This window comes from Pseudorca crassidens, chromosome 12 (genome assembly GCF_039906515.1).
Source record: "Pseudorca crassidens isolate mPseCra1 chromosome 12, mPseCra1.hap1, whole genome shotgun sequence".
Taxonomy (NCBI): domain Eukaryota; kingdom Metazoa; phylum Chordata; class Mammalia; order Artiodactyla; family Delphinidae; genus Pseudorca; species Pseudorca crassidens.
In genome coordinates, this window is record NC_090307.1 from 58485749 (window position 1) to 58507239 (window position 21491).

The following is a 21491-nucleotide window of genomic DNA, read 5'->3' on the forward strand; positions in this document are numbered from 1 at the left end:
TTCAAGGGACAGGATGAATGTGAGGATGAGGAAAAGGTGAGAGAGGAGACTGACTGATCGGCCGTTTGTGACCTTAAATCTCCATTGGTTCTGTGTATATTGAAATCTTCTGAGTAGGAAATAACAACTGAACTGTGGAAACAGTACTTGGCAGGACTTGGAGGAACTCCCACTCCTTGACTTACATCTTTGCCTTTTTCCTCTTCGATTCTGAGGCCACTCCATCCACCTTTCTCAGATCTCAGCCCTCCCACTCCCAGAGGGAAGGTGACCCATCGCTGTTCTCCTCTCTCTTCTCCCTTCAACTTTGTCTTTGCCATTAACATTTCCTGGTAAGAATTTCAGTATCAAGTGTTAATTAAATTCCAGAAGAATCACTTTCAAAAATATTATGGAAACAAAGCAGGAGGTCCTAGGGGCGTTTCCCCCTAAACACAGCATGCTATTGAAAGGAGGCGGTTATGAGAAAAACAAAGTGAAATACTGTATAATTGCTCACATCTCTACCGTTTGTCCCTCTCATGATTTTACAGCTATTGGCGTCATCTAAGCTGGCAGGCTGGGGGAAGTGACCGTAACAACTCCAAATATGGAAGACGATGCCTATTTGATGAACTCTGTTTTTCTGTCTAGATGCATTCAACCTGAACAGCTAAACTGGTTGTATGTTTTAAAGGTTTGCTGAATTAAATATATTTATTTTTTTTTAATTTTAGCTCAATAAATGGTATATCCTGTCACAGTCTAAAGAGCTGTAATTCTCTTGTTCTCTTCAACACAGCCCCCCACGGTACATTCTTAGCCAAAGCAGTAGCAAAACTGACTAGGAGGCAAATACATAAAACCAACAGGAAACCTTTCAAATGGGGGACTGTAGACTCAATGGGCCAAAGTCCCCCCATTGTCTCTCCTGTCAACACGATCCAAAGCTATGATTTTAATTCATTCTTGCTCTCGTTTATAATGGATTAAAGTTGCCCTTTCCAAGCTTTCATTAAATCTGGGGTGGAAACCCTAATTACGATTTCTCACACACACACGCACACACGCATGCAAGTAACAACTGCAAACAAACAAACAAACCCGTAAGACTGAAAAAGACTAACCTATAATTCTCACACGTTGCTTAAAGGAAGTGAAAACATACCCAGGACCATTGCCATCTTTGTATCTCTTATGCATGATGAAATTTAATGAAGCCTTTCTGGGTGCTAACATTAGAATAACCTTTCTAACACTTTTACTTCTAGAATTTCAGGTTGGAAAAGTAGATCTTTTTGAATAAATAGCACTAGATACAACTGAAAAAAAAGTCTTTTATTTTGTCATCGGTCGGAAAAGAAAAACGTTTTAAAAAGCAGTGTCATCAATACCTTTTCCTCATCTCTTAGTTTGAGTACTATGCAGTCAAATACGGGAAAATGCTATTTTCAATATGCAGAACCTAGAATCTTCAGTGCTGTCAGCATTTATATTCATTCTAAATTTATAAACACGAGACGAATATTAAGATAAAATGGTGGAAATAATTTACACAGGATCGATCTGTGTTAGCCATACAAAAAATTACATAATTATAAGTATTATGATAGATAATCATGAACATTTAACCAGTCACTGGGTGCCGTGGTCATGGAAAGCACTCAGTCATTGACAAGGAGAGGCAGCTAGAGCAAAGCACTCAGTAGCTCCAATCTGGGGTTGAGGACGATTTGTCACTGACCCTTTAATTACGGTGGAAAATAGCAGAGCTGCTGTGCATAGTACTAGAGAGCTTACCTCTAGCAACTTCCAAATTCAAGTAGCCTCCACCCCACAGACCACACTCTCTTTAAAATCAGCCTCTAAGGTCACTAATAATTCCTAAACAGTGTCTATCCACGTAGACACTGGAGACAGCTTTCGAACACCCCAAGAAAGGCCAGAGCAGACCAACAGATCATCTGGGGAAAATACTAAACCAATTCAGATCGATGATTGAAAATAATAAAGGTAATTTAGAAACTAGTGCTAGAACATTCTATATTTTACCACTGACGACATTCCTCGATTCTAGGTATTATGTAATAAAATGAGGACGTAACCAGGCATTACGTGTGCGCTATGAAACAATTTTTCATGAATATTTTCTTTATGTATGCAGTCCAATGTTGTTATAAGCAATTCTATTTGCCCAATATTTTTCATTCTTCAAAGTTTTAGGTAATCAAGAGCTTTTAAATTCTGGAATTTGGGGTTCAATCTAGGGATCCAGTAATAGATTTAGAAATTACTCAAGTTGTAATTATACTGGATTACACTTATGGTCTCTGTAAACATTTCCTTATGCACTTTACTGAAATAATATTCATAATTTACTGATTATATGATACATATATTTTTACATACAATAAAATTCATCAACTGCACACACACAGTGATAATGTCCTCCAAAGAAGCCGTATCATTATGCATTTCTACCGGTGACGGATGATATTTCTAGTTGCCTTGCATCCTTGCCAGCATTTGTTATTGTTTTCACTTTAGCTATCCTAGCAGGAATGAAAGGGTGTATCATTGTGATTTTCATTTGTGTTTCACTGATTGCTAATGACATTGAGCATCTATTCATGTGCTCATTTGCTATTTCTTTATCTTCCATGGTGAAGTATCTACTCAAACAACCTACGCATTAAAAAAATCAGGTTATCTTTGTCTATGTTTTACAAATATATTCTCCCAGTCTGTGACGTGTCTTTTAATTTTCTAAGTAGTGTACTATGATACAATATATTCACAAATATATTGTAAGCAGTATATTTTAATTTTTAAGAGTTCTATTTACTATTTTTTTTTCCTTTTATGACTTGTGCTTTTTGCCTCACTCAAAGTCCCAAAGATCATCTCCTGTTTTTACCCTCCATTTTAGGATTTATAGGTCTGTATGCAGTTCATAGGTCTATCATCCAGTTTGAACCAATTTCTGTGTAGGATGTGAGGTGATGGCTGAGGTTTACTTTTTTCCTGTGTGGATATCTAATTGTTCTAATATCATCTGTTGAAGAAACTAGCATTTCTGTATTGAATTACTTTGGCTCCTTTGTCAAAAGTCAATTCATCACATTTGCAGACTTTCTATTTTTTTCATTGATCAATGAAAATATCCTTACTTGAACACCACAGTGCCTTGACTACTGCAGTATATCATGTACCCCTGTAGCATCTAGTAAGGCATGAAATCAAGTAATACAAGTTCTGCAACTATATTTTACTAAAAGTTTGTCTTGGCCAGTCTTTTCTTTTGCCATTTCATGTACATTGTTTAATCAACTGGTCAATCTACTAAGATGTTTTATGAGATTTTCACTAGGCCTACATTGAAACTTCAGAACACTTTGGAGATAATGAAAGTTTAACAATATTGAGTTTTCTCATCAATGAACAGGGGATGTCACTCCACTTATTTTGTTTTTTCAATTTCTCTCAATTGTATTTTGAACTTTTCAGTCTACAGATCCTGAATATATTGTGTTAAATTTATTCCTAAATATTTAACATTCTTACGCTACTATAAATTACATTTTTTCAATTTCAATTTCCAATTGTTTGTTGTTAGTATAGAAAAATACAATTGATTTCTTTGTGTCCTGCAAACTTGCAGATCTATTAGTTCTAAAGCTTTCTTGGCACATTTTAAAACGTTTTCTTAAAAGACTATCTCTTCATCTCTGATTAAGACAGTTTTACTTCTTCATTTTCAATGTACATGCCTTTTTTTTTTTTTTTTTTTTTGCTTTATTGTACTGCCAGGAATCTCAAGGAAAATGTTAAATAAAAGTTGTGAGAGTAAACAGCTTTGCCTTGTTTCCGATTTAACAATGAAAAATAATTGTTAAATCTGATGTCCTTTATCAGGCTGAAGAACTTCCCTCTGATTTGCTCCAAGTTTTGTTATGGATTCTGTTAAATAATTTTTTTGCATTTACCGACCGAGATAATCATATGCGTTACATTTTTACAACTGTTAATATGATGAATTACATTGACTTCTGAATGTTAAATAAACCTCATCCTTGGAATGAAACAGTTGTCCTATGTTACCTGTCTTTCCTAATATTAACTTGTTTATTCTCTGCTTTCTGGTCAGTCTGGCTAAAGATTTGCCAGTTTCACTAATATTTTTTAAAACCTGCCTTTTTGTGTTTGTTTTTCTATTCCACTGATTTCTGCTCCTTGATTTACGCTTGCTTCTGCTCGCTTTGGGTTTAATTGTCTCGTATTTCTATAGTCTCACGAGGCAGTAGCTTAGTCCATTAATTTGATACTTCTTTTCTAATATAAGGACTTAATACAGAAACAATTCCTTCTAATTATTGCTTAGCTGCATCTTACCCATTTTGATCGGAAATGATTTCATTCTCAGTCAGTTCAAAATATTTTCTAATTCCCCTTGTGATTTCACCTTTGAAATATGGATTATTTATAAGTGGTTTTTGATCTCCAAATATTTACCAAATTTTAAGATAGTCTTACTAAGATCCAGTTTAATTCCTTTGCGTTCAGAGACCATCCTTTCCAAGACTTCAATCCTCTTTAATTTCTTGAGACTTGTTTTATAGCCCAGCATATGATCTCTCCCAGTGAATGTTCTGGGTGTATATTCTCTGCTGCTGTACGAAATATTCAAGCAGGTCATGTACCATGGTAGTTTTGTTCTGGTTTTCTACACCTTACCCACTTCCTCCACCTGTTTCATCAGTTACAGACAGCAGAGTGTTGAAATATCCAACTATGGTTGTGCACTTGTCTATTTCTCCTTTAGGTTCCATTAAACTTTGCTTCTTGTGATGCGAGGTTCTGTTATCAGATGCAGACACATTTAGGATCCTTGATGAACTGACCTCTTAAACACTGTGAAATATCCCTATTTCCCCTGGTAATATTGATATTTCTCGTTCTAAACTCTCCTTGTTTGACAGTAATAAAGCCATCTTAGCTTTCTTTTGATTAGTGCCTGCATGGTATGCTGATTTCCATCTTTTCACTCATAGGATTGTGTTTTCTCCACCCCTCTACCAATGCACCTGCATGCACCCCATCCACAGGCTTTCTGCACGTCAGTGAGTGAAACACCAGACACTCGATCAGTGAGGACAGAAACGTGGGCAATATTGCAATTCCTCTTTATCTGTCAAGCACATCCTAATGATTCTTCAGAAAATATCACAAATTCATCTACTTTCCTCCATACCCTCCACATGAAACAAAAAGAGTTCAAAATCCTCACTACTTTAGAGCTTCTGACCTACCTCCTCAGCTGCGACTCCTGCCCGTTCTCTGCACAGTAGCAAGGGTGATCTCGGCATACACGACATCACTACCCTGTTTTAAATCCTACAATTTCTCCCACTGCAATTAAAACAAAACCCAAGCTCTTACCACTACCTAGAAGTCCCCATATGACTGGTGCCCTGACTCCCTCTCTGAAGCCATCTCTCCCTGTGGACCACCCAGCTTTGGTTTCACTTGCTCTTTCTGTTTCTTGAGTCTATGAAACTCTTTTCCATTTAGGACCTCAGCTGTTGTCTCTGACCGGAATAAATTCACCTCACCTTTCTATTGTTAGCATCGAAACTGAGACCTCATAGAGCAAAAGAGCCATCTCTTCATTAACACATTCTTTCAACAAATATTTGTTCAGTGCCTATTAGATGCCAGCCACTGAGCTCCACGCCAAGAACAAAACCGTAAGTCTAAAGACATTTGGTCATTGCTCTTAAGGAGCTTACCATTCAGTGAAGATGACAGACTTCATTCAGTGAAAGTGCAAACAAAGACTGAAAGAAGTCCCGTAAAGAAAGTGAGCTCAGTTCTAGGAAACCCCTAGTAAAACTGAAATAGACTGAATTTATAAATAAGGTCTCTTTGAGGAAGGGTTCTTTGACCATGATCTGAAGGAGAAATAGTGTTATATAGCATATTGTGAATTCAGTAGAGATAAAAACATATTAATTGAAATTTCAGCTCATATACATGTACCATTAACAAGATACATTATGACCATTTTGATTAGACACATCATGATTAGTAATTAGTTGTAACAACTCTCAATTTGTCACAATCTTGTCATACATCGAAAAGCAAAATTATGGGTTTATCATTTCAAATGGAGAGGAACGATATTTTGTGCACGGTGAGATAGAAGAACTAAAAAAGAGTAAATAGAATGTTTTTTAACAAACTACTGATTCCTAATTTGTAAAGTTAGCAAAATAAAGCTTATTTACATGACTGGAGAGAGTAATTTAGTAAAAAGCAGTACTTCCTTTCCCAAAAGCACATTTTTTAGGCCTCATCCAAATTTCTCAACCCAATTCAACTCTTCTTCTGACCTGAACTTAAAGCTAGAGGCATAACAGACGAATATAAGGGACAGAAACATTAGAATATTTCAGATTTGTTTCTGGGGCTGTCGCCTCAAATGGCCTGGGTTCGAGGTAAAGCTAGTACTTTCACAGACGTATGACGTCATTGGATATATTCCATCAAGTTGACTGAAAAGTAAGATTTTACATTCAGGTCCCATGTTTCCTTCTGTCCTCTCAGCTGTGTCTCCTCATTTATACTGTCCTTTCTGCTTACTTATATTTACCCAAAGCCTATTTAGATTTTAAAGTTGACCTTAAAACTAAACTCTTCTTCCCCAACTCCTGCCATCTTTATAAAAGTTTCTCTGCCCGCAAATTCTGGTCACCTAAGCTTGGGAATATTCAGTTGTATGTTACCCCCGCCTTCCAGTGTAACTGTTTTAAAGGTGTCTTACTTTCCATCCTGGGTCAGTTAACCCCTGCTGTTTAATAAATCCAATGTGTGAATACACCCACCATTTATTTAGCTCAGAATTCTGTTCTGGGTCAGGTTCAATTGCTCTCAGCTAGGTCAGTTCACGCATCTGAGATCAGTTTGAGTGTCAGCTGGGCCTGCTGGGCCTACACGTCCTCACTCAGGGGTCTGGGAGCTTGTGCTTCTAGTCATCTAACAAGCTGCCCTGTGCTGCTTCCCACGGACACCAGGTACAAAAAGCATCAAGAGGGCAAGCTGCACCACGCAAGCACTTTTCAAGACTGTTTGCATCACTTTTGCTAATGTCCCCTTGACCAAAGCAAACTACCTTTAGATGGGAACACCTGTAACTTCACCATCAATCCCAGGAGCGAGAAATGTGTGGTCACATTTGTAACTGACCACATCCTCAGATTCAAACAACAACAAGCATTTCCTTTGAATCCCCACATCAGTTCCACTCACGTAAGAAAGGCTCTCAAAATGCATTTCCAACTGAACACTTAACTGAATGAATAGATGGGTGAAAGCTCCCCACTTCAGTTCATTTCGTATCTCAGCCTCTGGGACAATTTAAGTATCAACTGACATTTTATGTTTAATGCCATTTGCATACAAGATGATCTAAAGAAATGGGGTGGGACTTCCCTGGTGGTGCAGTGGTTAAGAATCCACCTGCCAATGCAGGGGACACGGGTTCAAGCCCTGGTCCAGGAAGATACCATATGCCACAGAGCAACTAAGCCCATGCGCCACAACTACTGAGCGCACGCGCCTAGAGCCTGTGCTCCTCAACAAGAGAAGCCACCGCAATGAGAAGCCCATGCACTGCCACGAAAAGTAGCCCCCACTCACTGCAACTAGAGAAAGCCCGTGTGCAGCCAAAAAAAAAAGAAAGAAAGAAAGAAAGAGAGAAAGAAAGAAAGAGAGAAAGAAGAGAGAGAGAAAGAGGGAGGGAGGGAGGGAGGGAGGGAGGGAGGGAGGGAGGGAGGGAGGGAAGGAAGGAAGGAAGGAAGGAAGGAAGGAAGGAAGGAAGGAAGGAAGGAAGGAAGGAAGGAAGGAAGGAAGGAAGGAAGGAAGGAAGGAAGGAAGGGGGTAACAAGTTCTTGATTGGATAACATGAAACCTGAGAAATACCAAGGATTTCCTCACCTAATTTGCTTGTTGCAGAAGCATCTCCCTGTTACTCTATGCAGCCTATGAGTCCACCAGCTCTAAGGACGACTGAAAGTTTCTTGACCTCAGTTTGCAAAAGCGTTTGTTAAAAAAAAAAAAAAAAAAGGTCCCAGCCTGAGTTTAGAGATGTGTCTTCACAGCCTCAAGTCAAACAGGTGAGCTTCAAACCGCATTCAATAGAGGGGTCAGTTCTGTAGGAATATTAGATGCAGGACAGAGCAGAAGTTTTCTGTTTCCTTAGGGAGGGTGCGAAGAGTTTGAAACCACAGTCACTAATACCATTTCTCACTTTCAGGCCCACCTCTGTCTTAGCATTCTTAAGATAAAAATCCAGACTTTTAAATACAAGCAATATATTCCTTTGAGTTTTGACTTTATCTAAATTATAGGAAATACGGCAGTAGCAGTAGTATTTGGAATACTAGCGGTACTCCAAATCTTCGGGAAAAATCAGTGAAGAAAGCCCTATGAGGAACTTTAAAAGTTCAATAGTGTTTACATTTGACTTTGAACAAGTATTAAAACTGAGTGCAAATTAGTATATTATTTAATGCAACAGATGTATGAAGACTCTAATACTATTGAAAACAAATTGGTTCAAGAACCTCTTTATGCCTTGTAGACCAAATGGCTACAGGATGATACAATAATGCAGTAAACAGTTAATTCCTCACAAAACAGTTGACTGGGCAATAAACAATTATCCACATAGGGGCAAATTTCTTATGGGTGAGAATGTCCAGAGTAGAAGCATAATTCTTACATGGTGGGCTTTAAAGTCATCTGAAGAACAAGCAGGAACATAGAACTAAATGGCAAAAATGTATCGAATAAGAAAGTTGCTTTTTATCCTGCCCTACTGCCCACAACACCATCCACTGCGGAGAGAAAGAACAAGGATCACTGCTAGGTCCCCAGCACTGAACTCAGAGCTCTGCACAATGAAAGTAATAAACGCTACTGAATACATAATAGTTCAAAAAACCAAGCAGCCTCATTCAACGGTCACTTCAACTTGTTTTAGTTGGGCTTGGATTCATGGGTTTATATGTTAGTTGAAAATTCAGATGATTGGGACTGAAATGGGACGTCCTAGAGTTTGGCATGGCTCTGGTAAAGGAAGAAAAGGTAAGGAGGCAGTGTCTGGAAGAAATAAGGTCCTTTTGCTAAGGAATGCGGCCAACTCCAGGTCTGCACATCAAAGCCTACATACTAAACCTGAGAATGTAAGAAAAGTAAACATGATCCATACCTGCTTGAAGTCATCAAGAACCAAATAGGCTAGATTTCTGGTGCAAGACGTATTTGAAAGGAGACAAACGGCAACGTCACAGAACTGAAACGCTTCGGCGTTAGAAGAAGTGTGAACTCCACTGAACTTTTAAATTAAAAATCTTACCAATAATTTATCATATTCAGGCGTTTAAAGTATGCATATTAAATATATGCCATGAATCATCTGTGATTTTTTTATAATGTAGAAATGTAAGACTATTGGTTGGTTTCCACTGCTACTTTGGCCACAAATTGATGTATCAGAATATATGCTTTCCATTTATCACATAAGGAGCACCAAAATAAACCATAAATGCCAATCCACCCATAATCTCTATCAACACAATGTGACTCGCCTATTACTATACAGAAGCCAGCTTGTCCGCACATCCCACTCTTGGGTCCTTTGGCTGCCCACTGGCATAGAGGGAGCTTATAAACGCACCAGGTAACCCCATTCTTCTAACTACTGCTTATTGGGTTTAAATGAATAACTGATCAAGGTGGACCAATCAGATCCACTCCAGAAATGGCATCTGGTCCACAGAGATGGACTCAGCTCTGGACTGCTGCTCTGGAAAGTCTGCGTAAAAGTACACTTTGGGGGCCAGTGCGCTGGCCACGGGCAAGTGTGGAAGGAGCAGGTCTGAAGGTAGAAAGATGACAATGAAGTAGATTTAAAGAACGAACGAAAGAGGAGAGGCCATGAGACCCACCAAGACTGTCAGCTCCATAAAGTAACGGCTGCCTGCAGGCCAGGCTGAACTCATACAGCAAACCTACATAAAATACTCCTCGTGTGTCACCCCAGTAAATCCCCTCTATCTAAGCTAGCTAGAAAGGGATTCTGTTCCTTATAACAAAATGATCCTAATCTCCTCTTTGCTCATATAAGGGGTCAGGTCAATGGCTAATTCAAAGAATAACATCCACTCTCTATCAGACTGACTTCTATATTAACATTTGAGGGTCAAGCTTTTCATCTGTTTTGCTTACTGATGCATCCTTGGTATCCAGAGAAGGGCTGGGCACACAGTGCATATCTAATAAATGCTTCGTGAATAAATAAATGAGTCACAGAATGTGTTAGTACATGAAATAAAAAAATAAGACTTTCACAATCAATTACAACAGCAACTTGTTATAGGACCCCGGGTGTATACTTGATTATTTTTATCCAGCTTTCATTTCCTAAATATTTATTGAGTGCCTATTATTTGTCAGGAACTCTGGCTGGGAGGAAGAATACCACGATAAATAGATCACAGACCGTTCTCTCTAGGAGCTCAGGATGAAAGGTCAACTGTCAAGTGTGCATTCTTGGCAGGACAAGATGATAAGTAGGACAGAAGTTGAATAAATAAGATGTTAAATGAACCTAGAGCAGGGAGCTACTTATTTCTTAGAATAAGACTATGCAAATAAACTGTTTCCCCTATGTAGTCATCTATGAATCATTCTACAGGTCACGAAGGTACCTATCAGGACATTAAAAGGGTCATTTATTAGATGTAAATGGTCTAAAATCAGTAGAAGAGCTTCAAAAATATCTTTCTTGCTCATGTATTAAAAATTTCCTTTAAAACAACTGACTACAAGCACTTTCACAGTTTATATAGCACTGAGACTCTGTGTGCAACTGATGGGGACAAAATAGTCTTTTTATTTTTTTTAATTGGGGTATAGTTGCTTTACAATGTTGTGTTAGTTTCTGCTGTACAACGAAGTGAATCAGCCATATGTATCACACTGCAGATCAATGATTTCTTTTATAATATACATGAAGAAGGTATAGCTAGGTGCTGAGTCCTGACTTCGGACTTAGACAAAACTGTGTTTTGACTCCACCCCCATGAATTCCTATGTCATCTACCTTAGTAAGTCAGGACCAAGTTTTCATCTACACCGGAAAAACTATCTACTTGGTATCTAGACACATAGTTCATAGAGGCCAACTTATGCTTCTTATAAATTACCTGTCTTTTCTGATCACATATAATATGATCAGAAAAGGACCTATATTTCACTCCTGTTCCCAATTTATATCATGGAACATAAATAAACTTAATTTACTTCATCAGAATTGCTACATTTATGCAATCTTTATTATTCCTTGCTTAACATTTCTCTGACACCAATGACAGGGAACTCCAAATTTTCTGAATAATCCAACAAGGGTTTAATATGTAACAAAAATAAAATATTAAATGTCAATATTTACCATTTACTCTGAATGTACATGTTCAATCAATGAAAGAAACAGAAATCAACACGTGCTAAATGAAAGGAGACATGTAACAGTAAGTGCGATGTCAAACCCATTGAAAATGCTTACCTTTTGAAATTCTTTAAATTAAAAGATTGAACAGGATTTCCCATTTAGACTCTTTAAACTATTTATAATAAAAGTTTTCATATTACACCACTGGTAACTGCAACATTCACAGGCACCATTTTTATAGAACCTTAAAGTTCAAAAACACTTTCACAAATATTAGCTCATTTAATTCCCCAATCACCCAAAGAAGTGTGTTTGTTTGTTTGTTAAGAAAAAAGTAAACTAAATCTTAAGAGGTCAAGAAAGTGAGTGGCCTAAAACCACAGTAAGCAACCTGGTCTTCTGACTTCATGTCCAGTGTTCTTTCCCTCACACAGATCTAGTTTCAGGGCAAATATAAAAAGCTGGAAGGTATTTGTGGACCCACTTTATTCTTATCCTGACTTCTTAATTATACAGTCAACTTTTCAATACACCTGAGTAGATCTCTTTTAGCAAATTTTCCAAGAAATAAACAAATTTTGACATTCCTAGATAAAATTGACTTTTACAAACAATATAAAAGGAAAATTCACGAGATCACGATCTTCTTAAAATCATATTATAAAACTGAACCTGAATAAGAAATTCATATGAAACGACTCATTTAGAAAAATCTCTATAATGTGAAAACAACTGGAGTTTTGATACTATTTAAGAACTAAGGTGAACTTAAATGTTTCATAAATATAATCTGTTTATCGATAATTCTAGATCGGTATGAAACTCTATGCTCTTTCCTTACAATTCACACCAAGAATTATGAATTACTGCTATTATCCGTATACTTTCAGAATGAGGATATATAAGTAAAATCAATAAGGCAAATGTGCATAAGGGGGAAAGTACCAGTTTTCTTATAAAGTAGAAATAAAAATAAATACGAACTTAGACTAAGTACTAATAATACATTATACCCTTTGGAAAAAAAAACTTAAGTATTAAGTGCTTTTTGACTCTGCAGATTTCCCAACCCAATTTAAATTAATGAAATGAGACATCTGGGTTATCAGTGAAAAATGTAGTAAACAATATAAATATGACTAAGTATTGACTTAATGAGAGGTCATATCAATTAAAGTCGGCCTTAAATTTTCATTAACCACCAATATCAAAACCAAATGTTTCATTTCCTTCAGAACATTGGAGAATAGGATTTTTTTTCTCAGGAACTGTCCTGGGATGCACTAGGATTATGTACTCAGACATCCCAAGTTTCTCCTTACACCTTCCCCATTCTACAAAAATCCCCTACTTCCACACCTGCCCTTCCCAGGAAACAATTGAAACAGCCCTCAGAAACTATATGAGAAATAGGACAGATTATCCAGAAACTTTAAGGAAGTGGCAATGATGTATCTGACATTGCTTATTTCTGTTAGACATCAAACGCAAGAGAAATTACTGTAGACCTTACTTGGGAGGACGGTTTTTTCCTCAAAAAGTCTTCGATAGAATAGCGAAGTGGAAAACATGATACAATGAAAGGCAAGACTAAACACCTGGGAATGAACAACACTCCAAAAGTGACAGTCTTCTCTGATCACCTAATTTGGCAGTGGAGTCTTTCTAGAAACACTGAGCGTTACCAGTAACACCGAGATCACCTAAAACAAATACCCTGCACTTGATGAAGTTTGGAATTTAATGGTCGGCAATGAGAATTCTTTAAGTTTCTTGTTTTTGAACTATAAGAATTATGTTCAAAGATATAAGTAGAAAATAACGCTAAATTTTTGAATAAATGCTCTGAAAGATCTTCTATTTTAAAAATTAGGAAGGAAATATTTTATACCACTAAGACTAAGTGGGTTTAAAATTTTGCTATCTTTTCAGTAAAAACAGTTTCTAACTTTTAGATATAATTGCATAAGTCCTTTTGTTTATCCAGATACTTTAAGTGGCAAATAAAAGTTATAAAATGTATTCAAATGGTCTAACGTTACCTTGCTGCCCACTCTGAAAGATCTTATGATCTACTTACTTGTAAAAGCTTTAGTGAAATAATTACACTGTTATTGTCAAAAATCTGGTTTAGGCCCAGATTACGTAAAAAAATAAATTAGCTCTATTGAAAATTTACTTTATTGGTTAATCCTACATATGCCATAAGTCTTTAGCTACCTATTGAAACATCTGATATATTCTTATTCCAACTTGCTCACACAACTTCCTTAAAAACATTTTGGAAATAAACCAGAAAAATAAATAAAATGGAGAAAAACTTAAAAAAAATTTTTTTTATTTTATTGTTTACAACAGTTCATAAGAACATTATCAGGAACCCTGGTACATAGCTTTGCCTGGTCAATATCAGATCTTAATATGAAAGAAGGAGTCACATTTTTCAGTTTCCTAAAATTCACTGGTTATTTCAAACCCAGTACTGACTGCACTGGGGCAAATATAATGTGGGTCAGAGCTGGACATTAAGGCTGGATTATGGAATCAAGTTCTAAGCATTCAGAACCATGGAGATAAGACAGAGTACCAAGTTAGAACGGCTGGATGGAGTAAGTAGTAAAGAGTATCCTGATTACCCAGTATTTATGTTACGATTTTTACAGACTTAGGAGGTTGGGTCAGCAGTCTAAAGTTAAGGGTGACACAGCCAAACGCTGATATTAAGAATCATCAAAATGTGAAAAATGTAGAATGGAAGTTTTATAATTCCCTCTAGAAAGAAACAAGTTTGGGGAGTTTTAAAAGCCGCTGTTCTTAGACATAATTTAGTAGCATCGTGAAATGAGATTTGTGTTTAAATGAAATATACTGTATTTAGAGGGTACAAAATGATGATGGCGAATAATGTTTTCAAAAGTTTAAAAGTGGTGTAAGATTTTTCATATATAATAAGTTATACAAATGAAAAAACTGTAGAATGTCCTGCTTCCGAGTTCCACAAATTAAAGACTGACAACATCAGCGATCACATCATTAGTAAACGAGTTTAAGAAGACTAATTACAATAATGGTAGTAACAGTCACAGTAGCCATATGTATCGAGTACTTCTGTGTCATGCACTGTATCTTACATTATTTATTCTGCACAAAAACTCTCATAGATATTCTACTGTTCCCATTTCAAAGATGAGACTATTCAGAAAAGTTAGCTAATTTACTCTATATTAAGATGCTAGAAAGTGGCAGATTTAATATCATAAAATTTAAAATACCAATGATCTTGAGAAATATAACATATGCCAGAATTGAAAGCCAACAATCTCGTCTTGAAAAATGTAGTAATGTCTTCCTAACTGTGCTGGCTAGGTGAGATTAAGGAAAATTCAACATAGTAGGAGGGTTTACAGATGAGAAATTTAAGTCCTCATGGAGAAAATGGTATTAAGATCAAGAATTGGTAAAACGGTAAAAGTCCTTACAAATATTTGCGCTATCACCTAACATAATCATACCCATTTTCGAACCCTTACTGTGCGCTAATTTGTAATTTAGTTTATCTAATTTTCACAGCTACCATAGGAGTGGTTGCCAAAAGGTGGCAGAATCAGGATTCAAATCAGAGAAACTGATCTGTTCCCCAAATCCCATGTTCTCAGCCACCCTGCTATCACCAGGGGCATTTTCACACCTTCAGGCTAACTAATTTCCATTTCCCAGGCTTTGTTCACTAGGAAACCTTCTTGATATCCCTTCCCTACACTGTATACGAAATACTCGAAAAGTTTTTACACATGGCATGTGACTATGCATTCCAAGAGGTCTAGTTCATGTAAATATCTTTCTATTTCAGTCTCAGAGGCACTGACTCAAATTGAATCTCAGGTACCTGAGATGCAGAGTAACTCTTGAGAAGGAAACTTGAGAAGGAAAACCTTTGGATGACCTTTATTTCTCAACATCTATCCACCCAAGATAACTTCGTGTCATGACCAAAGCACCTATTTCATCCCTTCACTTCTGCCCTTACGGAGGCCACTGGAGCATCCTTCTAAGTGATGCAGTCACCTTGCTCGTCTTCTTCATCTCCCCCAAACTCCCTGCAGCAACTACTCCTATTCTGCCATCTGCTCCGATTTCACTACCTTTTCCCAGCCTCAATTCTGTTTCAATGATTAACCCCAAATGGACTGACTGGCAATTTAGTATATTGGAACAGAAAACTTTAACGTTGAGGAAAAGGTACGCAGAAGTATAATTATACGCACTAGAAGTACAAGTAAGGAAAGCTCACAGGGCAGGATTTGCATAATGATAATCATAGTAGGTACATTTTCATCATAACCAATTTCAAGGAGATAGCCTCTCCAATTTAGTTATCGATTTTATAGCAGTAGAAACAACATAGATTGTAGCAATTACAGGTTTCATAAAACCGTACTGCAGTTATATTTTAAAAGAATGCTGGTCATGAAATTCCCCTTGCAATGTTAACACATTATACTTCACATTAAGTAATAAAAATATCTTCAAATACATCAGCATGTTTATGTAATAATAAATGCATCAATCAAATACCAATGCCTTTTTACGGTAGCCTACTTTTTCCCATCACGTGTCTAGTTATTGAAACTTTCCGATTTATATCAAAGCAGAAATATTTCAGAAGAGGTCATCACACCCAACATCATCCATAACAGTAAATGAAATTTTAAACTCTTACCCAGTCTTAGTGAGACAAGAGGTATCTGTTCTGCAACAACTCCATGAATCTGCGTTTATCTCTCAGTAAACTGGATGCTTGCTGGTTCTTTTAAGAAAGTGTCCCCAGAAAAGGTGTGAATGGTTATCACAGAAGGCGCTCAAAAGCACCATTCACTGTGTGCTGAAACACAGAAGGGGACAAAAAAGAATTACCAATCTGTTAACTGAGCTTCAGAGTTACTTTTCCAATATTACTTATACATACTAAACCACACGAATAGCAGCCTTACTCTCATTTTTACACTAATAGTTCAGAGGCAGGCTTGTCTGGTCATCAAGAGTGTGGGCTTTGGGTCAGAAGAGCAGACTTGACCTCACAGCCCAGCCACCTACCCTGCTTCTTTGGGAAGCTATGCGTGCCCTCCACAGAGGGCTATGAAAAGAATAATGAAATTAATGCTTTTAACAGTGCTTGATGAAGAGTAGGTATTTTATTCCTTCCCTCTTTCTTTGCTGTTCTTGCTTAAAACTCAGGACGATAGGATGTCCATTTAGTGAGCACATAATATAAAGCACTGGGTTGGTGCTTTATAGAAATGACCTCGCTTCACCCTCAGATGAGGTGTTATTCCTCCTGTTTTATAAATAAGGAGACTGAGATTCAGGAATTAGTAATTTGCTAAAGTTAGACTACAAGAAAGTAGCGTTAGCACTTAAAAGATCTCTGCTCTTCAAAGTTCTTGTTGCATCTGAACTCTTTCATATTTGAGGGATTATTTGTTATATCTTGATGCTCTCCACAGCAAAGCAGACAATATGCCAGATTAAACTCTATTGGTTTAATATAAAACTGTTTTTTATAAACTCATCCCAAGTTTATTTATAATGTTTTAGGAGACAGACTGAGAATGAAATTAACCAGTAAAATTCAGCACATGAAACAAACACATGAAAACAATATTCAAAGAAATTTCTCTCCCTCTCTATCATGAAGAACCTGATTTAGAGTGGAATTTACCACCATGCAAAGATAACAAAAGGCAACTTTTTCAAATTGCTTACAGTCAAACTTACAGAACAATGAAGACTATGTACTAAAGTCGATTTGACAAAAAAATTATTTTCATTGTAAAATTACTATCTTCATTAAAAATCTGCAGAGTATAAAATAAAAATATTTAAAATAGAAAATGTTTATAAAATATTTATAAAAATATTTAAGGGCTTCCCAGGTGGCACAGTGGTTGAGAGTCCGCCTGCCGATGCAGGGGACGCGGGTTCGTGCCCCGGTCCGGGAGGATCCCACATGCCGCGGAGCAGCTAGGCCCGTGAGCCATGGCCGCTGAGCCTGCGCGTCCGGAGCCTGTGCTCCGCAACGGGAGAGGCCACAACAGTGGGAGGCCCGCGTACCGGAAAAAAAAAAAAAAAAAAAAAAATTTTAAACCACCACATCATAGTCATTGCTAATAATATGGTGCATTTTCTTCTATTTTCCTATGGTTAGCTTTTTTCTAGATATATAACACAATACTAAATCTTGTTTATTTTCCCAAGATAGCATAAACCGGTCAAAGTTTTAATAGTTTGTAAACAATTTTCTTATTAAATAATGCAATATACATTTTATATACAAATTTTAATATTTTTATTATTATGGAATAATAAACCCCTTACTGACAATATCAAACTCCAAAAAAATCTCTTGAAGTTAAGATTTTCTTGTGTCTTATTTGTTAGGAAAACCTGATCTGACCTGAACTGACATGAGGCCACTTATCATCATTATTTATGACGCTTAATATGAATATTCTTACAATTTACAATAGAAATACCCATGGGTTTGATTATGGGGTCCTGTCCCTTAGTTCCAACACACTATAAATTGTAAGTGATAGAAAAACCTCTGTTTCTTCTTAAGCCAGTATAATGTTGATACCTAAACCTAAAAAACTTTGTTCAAAGAAAAGAAATTACAGACCATAGCTGTCTATGAATATCAACACAAAAGTACTAAAGAAATTTTAGCAAACAGAATACAACATCACACACAATCAAGTAGGACTTATTCCAGAAATGCAAGGTTGGTTCATATTAGACAATCTATTAATATCATAAACCATATATATTACCATACATGCTGAAAAGCCTAAAAAAATTTCAACATTCACTCATCATAAAAACCCTCAAGAAAACAAAAGAAAGGACACTTTCTTAACATGAAAAATATTTATACTCCTCAATCCTAAAACCAATATCTTACTTAATGGGAAAATACTAGAAGCACTTCTACTCAGGTCAGGAACTGGGGGAGGGGGTCCAGTATCTCCATTATTATTCACTTTATTAGCAAATGCAATCAGAAGAAATAAATCAATTAAAGAATAAGAGGTAAACCTATTCCTACTTGTGGATGCTAAAATGGAAAATTCTAAAGAATCAATAAAAACAGTACCTCAAACAACAGAAGTTTTTTTTTAAGGCAACAGAGTATGAAATTAATACTCAGAAATTAACACCTTCCATAGACATTGCATTATAAATAAATAACAGAACCACACTGAAGAGGATGGGAAAGAACAGAGCTAACCTAAGTAACCTTCAGAAACAGTGTTTTGATTGCATACTTTAAGGCTAAAGACAAAAAGAACTGTACACATATTGTACTGTAAAGATTTTTTTACAGAGATATAAAATTGCAATTGTGAAACTACTTTATGTGCATTTTCCAGATTGAGTAAATAATTTAAATACATTGATGATAATGAGAGTGATGTTTCTCGTGCTAAAAAGTTACTAGAAATAGAAGGAAGTTGACTTGAACGAACGCTGTGATGATGGACTGGAATCAGATGCATCAATATAAACTCATGATTATATGTGTGTGTGTGTATATACACAAATAGATATAGATGTGTATGTGTTTGTATATATACACCTATGTCCTAGCTCTGTCAGATGAGAGAGAACCTAGAAGCAACTGTAAAAGTTCAATCAACACACCTAGCACCCAGACCTTGGTTTCCAAATATCCTTCTTCAATGAAAGGAATGAAATATCCTGGGAGGAATGGTTGATCTCAGGAACAAGGTAGAGATGAGCATGGTGAGGGGATGAGGCAAGATGAGCCCCATCTTTTGGGGCCAGAAAGTAAGCAAGTGCTCAAACTTTGATGGCAAGTCAAAAGGACTGAGGAGCCAGTCGGAAGGTGCTCCCGATGACCAGAAAATAATAATGAATTTTATCTCATGGAATAAAACAAATATGCTTGAGTTCATACTACAGATAAGTGGTTGAATGAATACATAAGGATAAGATAGCTCATCCTTAGAGTAGAAATCAAATTAATAAATACAGAAGGAATGAGGCAAAGGGAAAATCACCATCTCACAGCCAGCACCGTAATAATTGTTGCAGAGGCATGAATCAGTGATGGAGGATAAAATTAGTGGGCAGAGGTATATGAGAAAACAGGATACTTGTGTATTCTCAGACTGTCTTCCCACAAGATACTTATTAACTACAAAGGAAAAAAACCCATAAATTTAAAGTGGAGAAAACTGACAGACTCCACTTCAATCAAGTGATCAAACTTAACAACACCAGAAATGAGGTGTGTCAACATCGTTTACCTTCTTATATGACTCACTGAGGTCACGTCACTGCTTCTGGGGTATTCTTGCCAAGAATGAATAATCTGAATTTAATCATGAAGAAACATCAGACAAATCCAAATTGAGGGACATTCCCCAAATTAATTGGCCAGCACTCTTCAAAAATGTCAAGGTCATGAAGACAAAGTCTAAAGATGTTCCTCAAGTGAAAGGAGAATAAAGAGACATGACAATGGATTAAAGACCTAAGGCCAGATACTATAAAACTCTTAGAGGAAAACATAGGCAGAACACTCTATGACATAAATCACAGGAAGATCCTTTTTGATCCACCTCCTAGAGAAATGGAAATAAAACAAAAATAAACAAATGGGACCTAATGAAACTTAAAAGCTTCTGCACAGCAAAGGAAACCGTAAACAAGACGAAAAGACAACCCTCAGAATAGGATAAAATATTTGTAAACAAAGCAACTGACAAAGGATTAATCTCCAAACTATACAAGCAGCTCAGGCAGCTCAATATCAAAAAACAAACAACCCAATCCCAAAATGGGCAGAAGACCTAAATAGACATTTCTCCAAAGAAGATATACAGACTGCCAACAAACACATTAAAGGATGCTCAACATCGCTCACCATTAGAGAAATGCAAATGAAAACTACAAAGAGGTGTCACCTCACAGCGGTCAGAATGGCCATCATCAAAAAATCTACAAACAATAAATGCTGGATTGTGGTGTGATGAATTGGGAGATTGGGATTGACACGTATTGATGTGTATTAAATGGATGACTAATAAGAGAAATAAATAAAAAATAAACATTAAAAAAAACAAACAAAAAATGCTGGGGAGGGTGTGGAGAAAAGGGAACCCTCTTGCACTGATGGTGGGAATTGACACAGCCACTATGGAGAACAGTATGGAGGTTCCTTAAAAGAACTAAAAATAGAACTGCCATATGACCCAGCAATCCCACTACTGGGCATATACCCTGAGAAAACTGTAATTCAAAATGAGTCATGTACCACAATGTTCATCGCAGCACTATTTACGATAGCCAGGTCATGGAAGCAACCTAAGAGTCCATCGACAGATGAATGGATAAAGAAGATGTGGCACATATATGAAATGGAATATTAGCCATAAAAAGAAACAAAATTGAGTTATTTACAGTGAGGTGGATGGACCTAGAGTCTGTCGCACAGAGTGAAGTCAGAAAGAGAAAAACAAATACCATATGCTAACACATATATATGGAATCTAAAAAAAAAAAAAAAGTGGTTCTGAAGAACCTTGGGGCAGGACAGGGATAAAGACACAGATGCAGAGAATGGACTTGAGGACACGGGGAGGGGAAGGGAAAGCTGGGATGAAGTGAGAGAGTAGCACTGACATATATACATTACCAAATGTAAAATAGATAGCTAGTGGGAAGCAGCCACATAGCACAGGGAGATCAGCTCGGTGCTTTGTGACCACCTAGAGAGGTGGGATAGGGAGGGTGGGAGGGAGACACAATAGGGAGGGGATATGGGGCTACATGTATACATATAGCATTGTAAAGCAATTATACTACAATAAAGATGTTAAAATAAATAAATAGCATTTTTCTGCATTAAAAAAAAAAGGCATGACAACTAAATACAATGTGTCATCCTGGATTTGATCCTGAACTAGGAACT

At 36.8% G+C, this 21491-nt stretch overlaps 1 protein-coding gene across 9 annotated transcripts in view; it reads right to left on the reverse strand.

The window, feature by feature from the left end:
• Positions 1-21491, reverse strand: part of DLGAP1 (DLG associated protein 1) — a 1249429-nt gene that overhangs the window by 715691 nt on the left and 512247 nt on the right. For all 9 annotated transcript variants that reach the window (XM_067699609.1, XM_067699614.1, XM_067699612.1 and 6 more), the window contains one exon: positions 16215-16376. The gene's annotated coding sequence lies outside the window, so the exon portion shown is untranslated. The remainder of the gene's footprint in view (positions 1-16214; positions 16377-21491) is intronic.